Here is a 9,901-nt window from a genome sequence, read left to right as displayed (position 1 = left end):
GTGCCCAATAATGGCGATAGGCTCGCCCCCGTATCACATCATGGGACGGAACAATACTTTGGCGAAAAGCGTGCCTTGTTGCGCCAAGCAAGCATACCGTGATAAATGTGCGTAAAGTTTGTGTGTGTGTGTACGCAACAATCAGCAAAGTTGGCGGTCGACCACCCTAAGGGTCAAAATAACTTGGCAAATTTGTTTACTACGTTTGGGAGTGCGGGTTTGGGATCGATTGCATAGATCGATATCAGTCGTAAGTCTGCTGGCTACCTGCAATGACGTTACGTAACACTACCGAACCGCTGCTGAGTGTATATAATAGAAAACGAAATTAAAATTGATGCGCGCACGTCCATGCTGACGATAATTCCTATACTTGTAAGATGCATATCGTCGGCGCGCGAACGTACAACAAAAAGTTTTATAGTTTGGAGACAATCGCGATTTACAGTGTTTATATTGTTAAATTTTTGGCATTATTTAATAAATAAGAAACGACATTATGTTAATTATTTTATATCATATTATGTGCCTGATTATCTTCTTTTTGAACTTTTAACAAACCAAACTTTTATGTTGTATTAAAAAAATAATCATTTTAAAGCAATTTCCGCCATATTTGTCACAACTATATTTTGTTAGTAAATTATGATTAGCTACTTTTTAAGCCGTTTTTAGTTTTCGGTCTCTTTAAACCCATAGTCTATAATTAATTTATTAAATAAATTCAATGGCTGCATAATATTATGATTGAATTTTGAATCGTAAAATTTAAACTGTTCAAGCAATTCGTTCAATAATTCATATTATAATAATAAATCATAGTTAATAGATTTCATTATTTGAATTGTTATTTTATTTTATTTCAAAAACTTAGACGATAACATTTTATTCCAATCTCTGTATTTACAATATTATGTATTAACATTAAAAGTTAAAATAATTGACCCTAAAATTATTAGCTTCTTGGAGATATTGTTTTTTATTTCCTCTTAATGATCTTTTTTATCTTAAATATGAATAGTTTTGAGTTAATAACGAAATATCTTTTTTCATCCTAATTTGAACTATTTAACACCTTTTTAAGTAGTCAATTGGACTATTTATCGATATGCAGCGATTATTATTTATTGAATTTGAGGCGAGTTTAAAGATTTTATGTGTAGGTGGTAATATGCTTTTATTAGAGTAATATTGAAAGGCCAACATTTTTATTGCTGCAGATGTTGTTTGAAAGAATAAATATATCACATAAAAATGGTTTGTTAAAGAGCGCATTTTTATCAATGTTTGTATTGACACCGGTCTTACGTGGACGCATTTATCGTTAAACTGAGTCGATTGTTATGCTATTGAATTTAGAGGCATTTAAAGATTATAAGTGTAGGCGTAGATTTGAATTCTTATTACAGTAGTATTTGCAAGGCTAACATTTTATTGCTGCACATGTCCAGTTTGTAAATTTTAGTTACTTTTTTAGCCAATTATTTAGTTTTCGCTGAGTTAAAACCCAAAGTCTATAATCAACTTACAGTTATTGATTTTTTACCGATTTAATAGCTGCATATTATGATTGAATTTTGAATTATATAAATTACTTAAACAGTTTATTTAATTCGTTAAATCATTCACATAATCATAAATTATTGTTATTCGTTTCATTATTAGAAATTATTATATTTTTCTCAATTGTTTTATGCTTTTTGAACATTTTATTTACTTTTAAAGGACATGTCCGTTTTTGTATGGGCGCTGGTTTTATGTTTCGAATAAATTCCAACCAACCTCAAACTTATTGAATAATAATGTGCCAAAATTAGTAACTTGGAGTCATTAAATAATAATTTTAGACCCTTCATTGATAAGAAAAATAAAAAAGAAAAGTCATGGCTGAGTAATTCATACAAATAATTTCACGATTCGTCAAAAGATATAACTACCTGTTTTTTTACATAAGTAAGTGTTATTATTATCATTTACGGATATAAAGGGAAAAATTTTAAAAATAAGAAAATTTGAAAAAAATATTTGCAGTAAGTAATTATTTTCAGAGATAACTAAACAAGATTTTTGATTACTTAACTTTTTCGGGATGCCTTCCAAATGTAATAACGTTTATATTTGCAGAGTTCATTTTAAGTGTAATATTTAAAGTAAATAATTTTTTTTAAATCTCACAATCAAATCTTTCAAATAAAATGATTTATTTCAATAGGCTCGTTTTGTGAAACAGTCAATGAGGCTCACGCACATATCGCTACGATATATAATTATCAAAAGTTAAAATCGAATATAGTAGATAATATATTTGCAACACCAATAAATAATGAGATACACATGTAAAATGAAATTTCGTAGAAAGTCTATGTAAATAAAACACATTTTTTGTTACTTCAGTGATATGATTTAATTGTATTCATTACAAGTTTGATACGCTCAGCAGGCAGGTTGAGTAGAGTGTGCGCTCTGGATCGGTTGGCGATGAAGCTCTCATCCGCATCCTAGTGTATACATCGAGGGACAGTGGTTCTCTGTAATACAATTAAATTATATATTAATTACTAAAATCTATTATTCTAATAATATTTTAACGTAATGACTACAGTGCCAAAATAATAAAATTTATATGGGAGCAGAACGCCAGTGCGGCCGACACAAAATACGTGGGTCAAGTACGAAATAATCCAAATTAAGTAAAAAAATCAGCTTTGTTTTCCATAATTGCACACATTTTATTGAGATAAAAATCCCAAATTTGCATTAAATCGGATTGTAATTCTACTTTAATTCAGTGCTACATATTATGTAGTTGTAAAAGAAACAATAATAACAGAAACCTCTGGGTTAAACTGTGGGACTTAAACGTCTATAAGCGGATCTTACAAACGCGCCGACATAGTTAATTACTCTAGTAAGAAATCATATTACCACTACTTAAAATCTTTAAACTCGTCTAAATTCAATAAACAATGGACGCCGCTTTCCGATAAAGGCGTCGACATGGAACTGGTTAACAAAACATAAAAAATGTCGTCCTCTAACAAAGACCCTTTTATGTGAAATCTTTACACTTTTAAACTGCACATGTGCAGCAATAAAAATGTTGGCTATGCAATATTACTGTAATAAAACAAATTATCGCCTATCCATAAATTATTTATACTCGTCTATATTTTGGCATTAAATAAAAATTATTAATAAAGGAGATAGAATTTCGGGCGTCTTCTTCTTTAAATTGAAATTTCCTCCTTATTTCTTAAATAAGGAGGATTTAAATTGAAATTTCCTCCTTATTTCTTATTTTTAAGTTATCGAAGAACCTCTTTATCCTCTTAATAACAATTGTATTTTTAAGTGCCAATGAACACTAAAGATTATTTTTCTAGACGTCATGTTATCCAAATCGAATGAGCTATCACTCATATTTTTGGATCTTTCTAATACATAAATTGACACCTTTTGAGCTTATTGACTGGACTAAAAGGCTTACCGGCCTGTCTTAATATATTCCCAACATTAAATTAGAGTTTACTATTAAAAGTTGACGGTAAAAGTTACGCTTAATGCTACTGCTGTTTCAATATCGAAAACTCTGAATTTTAACTGAGATCAAGAAAAGATAGGTAACACCTATAAGTATAGTGAGTATACCCGTCGAAGTAGTTTATTTTGCATTGAGTACTTTTAAGTTTTCCAATTATATTTCTTTTCAATATATTGACATTTGATTATTCGTAAAGCAACTTAAATAACATACTACATAGATTACTACAAGTATGATCAATAGCACTATGTTAATTTTTGGCAAAAAACACACAATGACTAATGATATTTGACCCTACGATAGATAGGATAACTTAAGGATTAATATAAAATATAATAAGTAGCATATTGAAGTCTGTTTTACACAATTAAAGGAATAAGTATTCATAAAAACTCAATAATATTATAATTATATTTAAAAGAGCTTAAAAAGGTGGTCTATGTTGGCTTTAAATATAATTAATTATGATGACCAATAATTAAAAAAGCCATAAACCGCGATTTTCTCAAAACTGCAAAATTTTAATTATTAGTTCTCTGCCCTGACGATATTTTTCCCACGCATATTAACGTCCACTAGTTAAAATTAATATTAAAATATTATATAGTATAGTATGACTGATTTACTTACTGTAATATTTAATTCCCGGAATATATAATCCATGGTGCAGTAGTCACATGACGGGTCGGCGACTAAGTAATTAAGAGTCCAGTAAACGAACATAAGTCTACGTAGTGGCAAGATATCGGTGTCCGTAAACGAAAAAATAATTGTGAGCAAAATACTACTGGTACTCAATAGTTGCGTGCGCGTCGTCAATCAGTAAAATACAACTAAAGTAAACAATAATAGTTATCTGCTGTTCCTTTCGCACATCTCCAAAACTGTCGTAATTGGTGAAATATGAGACAGGGGCGTGTCTAAATATCTCGGGACATTAGACCGGTCAAGCAAAATGTGTTTGGAAGTGTACTAGCACCAACTTGTCCGATTGTACATGAGTAAATTTCGACTGTTCAATCTGGCTTTATAATTGAGTCTTATTATTAAATGTAAGAAAGTCCAAATTCGGGAAGGTTAGCAACTTTTGTAAATATTTTTGATGACAATTTATAGATTACCTTACATATTTTAAAACATAAATCGCCTGATCTTATGATAAAGCTGCATTTTAATTAGGTACCTACAGGATAGAGATGACTGCCAAATATGCATCGTAAAGAATGGCAAATATATTTGAGACCCCTTTATTTTTCTTCCTTTATCATAGTTTCAAATACATGTAATACATTTCATACAATGAATCTTTTTTGCCAGCCATTATTGCTTTTCATAAAGTTGCTCAACATCAACGAACGGCACACGAATTCCATTCTACTATTATTTAATGTATTTATACGAGTATATTATGTAGACGTCAACTAGTAATATGCAGAAACTTAAGTCTAATGTAGTTTATTAATTAAATATTCTGAATGCCATGTTCTTCTTAACACTGTTTTTATATATCCTTTCGATCCTATATTAATAGCAAGCACATAATACATGATTACAAGAACCAATACCTTACACACAAAAACATAAATTATCAAAATAGGTTTTATTTTTGGCCTAACGACTTTTGACATTTTCGTAGTGCATATTACCTTTGTAATAAATACACTTAATTACAATAAGAAGTCAATAAAAAAATTCGCCAAAATGCTTTATAAAGTAGCGTGATTAATGGCAAAATGTGGGTAATAGTTATCATAAAATAGTCTTTATTTATGTAGTGATAAATAATGTAAACAATAAGCTGTATATTCTGCAGCTGAAAATAATATTTTGTAACAAGATGATAAAAAATTATTTGTGAAACATGACATTAATCATGATATAATACAAAAACAACTGCATGCTATAACACAAATCATTCTTCTACATGATTCATTAAAACAATAGAAGTGACAAATCTGTCACACACACAAAACTTCATATTATGTCAAAAAATTAAATCACTTGACATTGGTCAACAAAATATCATTGTGAAACACAAAAACTTAAGACATAAATATTGAAATTTACAAAATTATTAACATAATATTGTATAAAATGTCCTTACTCTTTACTGAGGATGTATCCTATTTACAAAATGTCCTGGTATACCAAGATTTAACAGATGTGTTCGGTTTACTCTGTATAATCTAGGATGAAATGCAATTAACGCTTCCCAACATATTTCACTTAACTTTGGTATGCATAACCACACTTTATATAAAATATTGTTCCTACTTGTGGCATCATCTTTTGGTTCTATGCCACCAAACACGTACATGCACCCATATGAAGTAACAGCTGATGAGTGGAAATAAAGGGGATGTGGTAAAACAGTTTTCTGCATAAGTGTCCATTGCAGGTCAGATATGTTGAGTCGCCAGATATCATCAAACACTGCCTGGCCATCCGATCCTCCTGCTACAAACACTTGGACTCCATGTGGTGTGTCAACCTGCACAGCACTGTGGCATTTTCTTGGCAATGGAGACACTATGTCTTTTTTACTATCATCAGGTTTAGGTGACAATATTGTCCATTTTTTAGTTTCTAAATCAAATACGGGTATTTCCATCAGTTCAAATGCCCATTCTCCAGTTCCTCCACCAATTACGTAAAGTTCTCACCCACACGGGCTACCTCATGCCTGTATCTGCCAATAGGTTCACCATCCTGACCTGTTCCTACATATACGGATTCCCAAACTAGTGATCGCAGATCTAATCTGAAACAAAACATTTTTATATAATAATACTACATGTAATAATGTTTCTTTTATTTTTATATTTATACTAGCTTTTGCTCGCGGCTCCGCCCGCGTTATAAAGTTTTTCAGGCTAAAGTTTTCCATTATTAAAGTAGTAGTTTCCTGGGAGCCTATGTTCTTCCCAGGGTTTCAAACTGTCTCCATACCAAAGTTCATCTTATACGTTGGGTAGTTTTTGAGTTTAAGACGTTTAGGCAGACGGATGCAGCGGGGACTTTGTTTTATAATATATTTTTAGAACTTTTAAGAGGAACAATCCCGTCATACATCATTGTTGCATAACTTTAACCGTTTAAGCAGCGCACGCAACGGAAGCTCTCATAACTAATAAATTGTCCCCGTATTTGCAACATGTTTCATTACTGCTCCGCTCCTATTGGTATATAGCGTGATGATATACAGCCTATAGCACCCCACAAATAAAGGGCTATCCAACACAAAACAATTTTTTTAGTTCAAACTGGTAGTTCCTGAGATTAGCCATTACTGCTCCGCTCCTTTTGGGTATAGCGTGATGATATATAGCCCATAGCAATTCACGAACAAAGGGCTATCCAACGCAAAAAGAATTTTTCAGTTTGGACCGGTAGTTCCTGAGATTAGCCATTACTACTCCGCTCCTATTGGGTATAGCGTGATGATATATAGCCCATAGCAATTCACGAACAAAGGGCTATCCAACGCAAAAAGAATTTTTCAGTTTGGACCGGTAGTTCCTGAGATTAGCCATTACTGCTCCGCTCCTATTGGTCATAGCGTGATGATATATAGCCTATAGCACTCCACGAACAAAGGGCTATCCAACGCAAAAGAATTTTTCAGTTTGGACCGGTAGTTCCTGAGATTAGCCATGACTGCTCCGCTCCTATTGGGTATAGCGTGATGATATATAGCCTATAGCACTCCACGGACAAAGGGCTATCCAACGCAAAAAGAATTTTTCAGTTTGGACTGGTAGTTCTTGAGATTAGCGCGTTCAAACAAACAAACAAACTCTTCAGCTTTATATAATAGTATAGATATATCAATCGTAACAGCTTATTTAGTTAGAACATTGGCAATAAAGTAATTTACACTTTCTGATATTAGAGAAAATTAAAAACATCAAAACTATAATAACATATATATATTCAGAACAAATTTGATTATTAATTATTAATGATGTATTATTCTTTAAGAGAACTATTTAAAATTAATATTCATTATTCATTCTCATAGATTCAACATAGTCAAAAAAATATGTCTATGTTTAATCTTATCTCCCAATTCTATTTTAAATAATTGTTTATTTACTTATCTTAGACACTTCAAACACTTACCTATATATGTCGCAATTATAAGCGAATCCATTGGTGCCACCTACTGTATAAAAGTAACCATCATGACACAATACTGATTGCCCATATTGGCCAGGTGGCTTGGCGCCCGTTACATCTAATACTCGTAGTTTAGCCTCACCAGGGCCCGCCCGCCACACAATCACATCATTACTGCATTTATTGCCAAACGGAGCACCAGTACCACCAAAAATCTACAAGTAAAAAAAGATAATAATAAGCAATCAGAAATAATTTGCATGTAACCATTATTCATTTTCATTTTGGTTCACAACTAACCATTAAGTATTTGCCAGACATATACATAGCGTTTGACGCTAATTCATCAGGCATATTCTCGACCACCCTGTGTTGCTTCCATTTTCGACTAACTAGTGAAAACTCAAAGTTCTTTGAAGAGAGGGCGCGCCGGACTCCACGTAGGATTATCCCTCTGAAGATTAGTGAGAGGCAATGATGGATTGTATCCACCAAAACAATATATATGTGAATCGTCACATGCAATCCTGTGTCCACTTCGAGGCCTAGGGCTTTCGATACCGCGACACTTAACTTCAGTAAGCTTGAAGGGCTCGAAAATGAAATCTTTCTTTGTGGACCGCATGGTTCTTGATACAATCACATAAATTTCTAAAATAGGAAATAGTTTTATGTTATTTATGATTCCATTGAGAAAATAAAATATATAGTCCAGGCAATCGAAACCTATTTTGACATGTGGGAACAAAGAATTTTGACAGATTTGTCGAATGTCAATTGCCGGCCAAAGAGATTTTTTTTAATTTTGATTTTCCCTTTATTATTGGGAAGGTGCCGCGGCCAAAGAGAATTATAAATTAATAGTATAGATATGGAATTGTCGGCTATCGTGAGTATTGACAAAAATTTTCATTAATTTCCTCAGATTTTCACACCTCACTCTGTATTTTACAGTGTAAAGTAAGAATATATTTATATCGTGTTTATTTTTCGCGCTAATATAACTACTCAAAACATGCTCAGAACTATGTCAGCAAATAAAAATTTTTTGGGCCTTCAAATAGGTACCTGCTTGACCCCTCGACTCCTTGTAAAACATGTATATGGCTCGAACAAAAATAAACATAGAAACCTTCCAAATAGCTTTTATACTAATGTTAAACCTATCCTAACGATTTGTTGCTTCTTCTATTGATTCTTATCTTCTAACGACTGAACAAAAACAATGTCATAATTACGTCCTCATTTATTATATTTTTACAAAGTTGAAATTGGTTACACAGAATATGTTATAAGATGACAATATTGAACAGCAATCGTATTTATTTCAACAAAACATAATTTCTAAAATACATTAGCACAATTTTGCCGCCAACAAATTACTAGTCACTAAACAGCAAAATTAAACTTGCAGTTCTATAAGGTATTCAAATTTTTATAAATTCTTTAAAACTATTTTTTATGTATAGAACAAGCTGTTAAAAATTTATAAAATATTAACACAAGAGATAATAATAAGGAACAAAATTAAGGTGCTCTCTGCATTCCAGTGGCAAAAAGAATTTTATGCTTGGTCTTTTGTTTTTCTTAGAAGAAGGCGAAGGAGTAGCGTGGAGAGCGGCCTCGATGGCGTCGCTAAGGCAAAGTGTGCGAGGGCAGGTGCCTTCCTCCTCTTCGGCTGGCTGCGGAGGCGGTGGCGTAGGCACTTTACGTACGCGCCATGTCCCACTAGTGCTTGCCATCTGGAAAAATCATATTTCTAACACATCATTCCAATTGAGACACAGGATTATAAACCATTATACACAAACTATTTGTCGATTCACAGCGATTAAAAAATAATTACATAATAATTAAATTTCATTAAACATAGCAACAATATTTATAATAGATTATTATAAATAACCTCTAACTATAATTACTGACATTGGAACTTATAGGTACTTTGTATTTAAATTTTGTTGTATCGCTACTATTCATGGGCAGGTATTGCGTTTATCATAAGACATGCAACTATCTAATGTCTTTGTGTATAATTTCTTCATATTAAAAACCTGGCTCTATAGGGATAGTAAGCAAAATTACCTTTGCAAAGGACGGGCCTGTAGGTGGTGAGCCTACACTTGTGGATGGACTTTCATTGGCAGTAGCAGGTTGGATGGAGACTTCAGATGACAGTGGGGGGTCCACAGAGCTGGAGAACGAGTGCGGTGCTGGGGGGAACAACACGTCCGAAGATAT

The 9,901-nt window shown here is 32.4% G+C and overlaps 1 long non-coding RNA gene and 1 pseudogene across 1 annotated transcript; both read right to left on the bottom strand.

Moving 5' to 3' along the window:
• Nucleotides 1-5,439: 5,439 nt before the first annotated feature.
• LOC119193288 lies at nt 5,440-8,440 on the bottom strand (annotated as a pseudogene).
• A 474-nt stretch (nt 8,441-8,914) lies between these two features.
• Nucleotides 8,915-9,901, bottom strand: LOC119193287. Its single transcript, XR_005113901.1, has 2 exons — nt 9,746-9,901; nt 8,915-9,402 (listed from the first exon to the last, which is right to left on the bottom strand). It is a non-coding gene; the product is annotated as an uncharacterized LOC119193287 (long non-coding RNA).

This window comes from Manduca sexta, unplaced genomic scaffold, assembly GCF_014839805.1.
Source record: "Manduca sexta isolate Smith_Timp_Sample1 unplaced genomic scaffold, JHU_Msex_v1.0 HiC_scaffold_3885, whole genome shotgun sequence".
Lineage (NCBI taxonomy): Eukaryota > Metazoa > Arthropoda > Insecta > Lepidoptera > Sphingidae > Manduca > Manduca sexta.
This window is presented reverse-complemented; position numbering and strand designations above follow the sequence as displayed.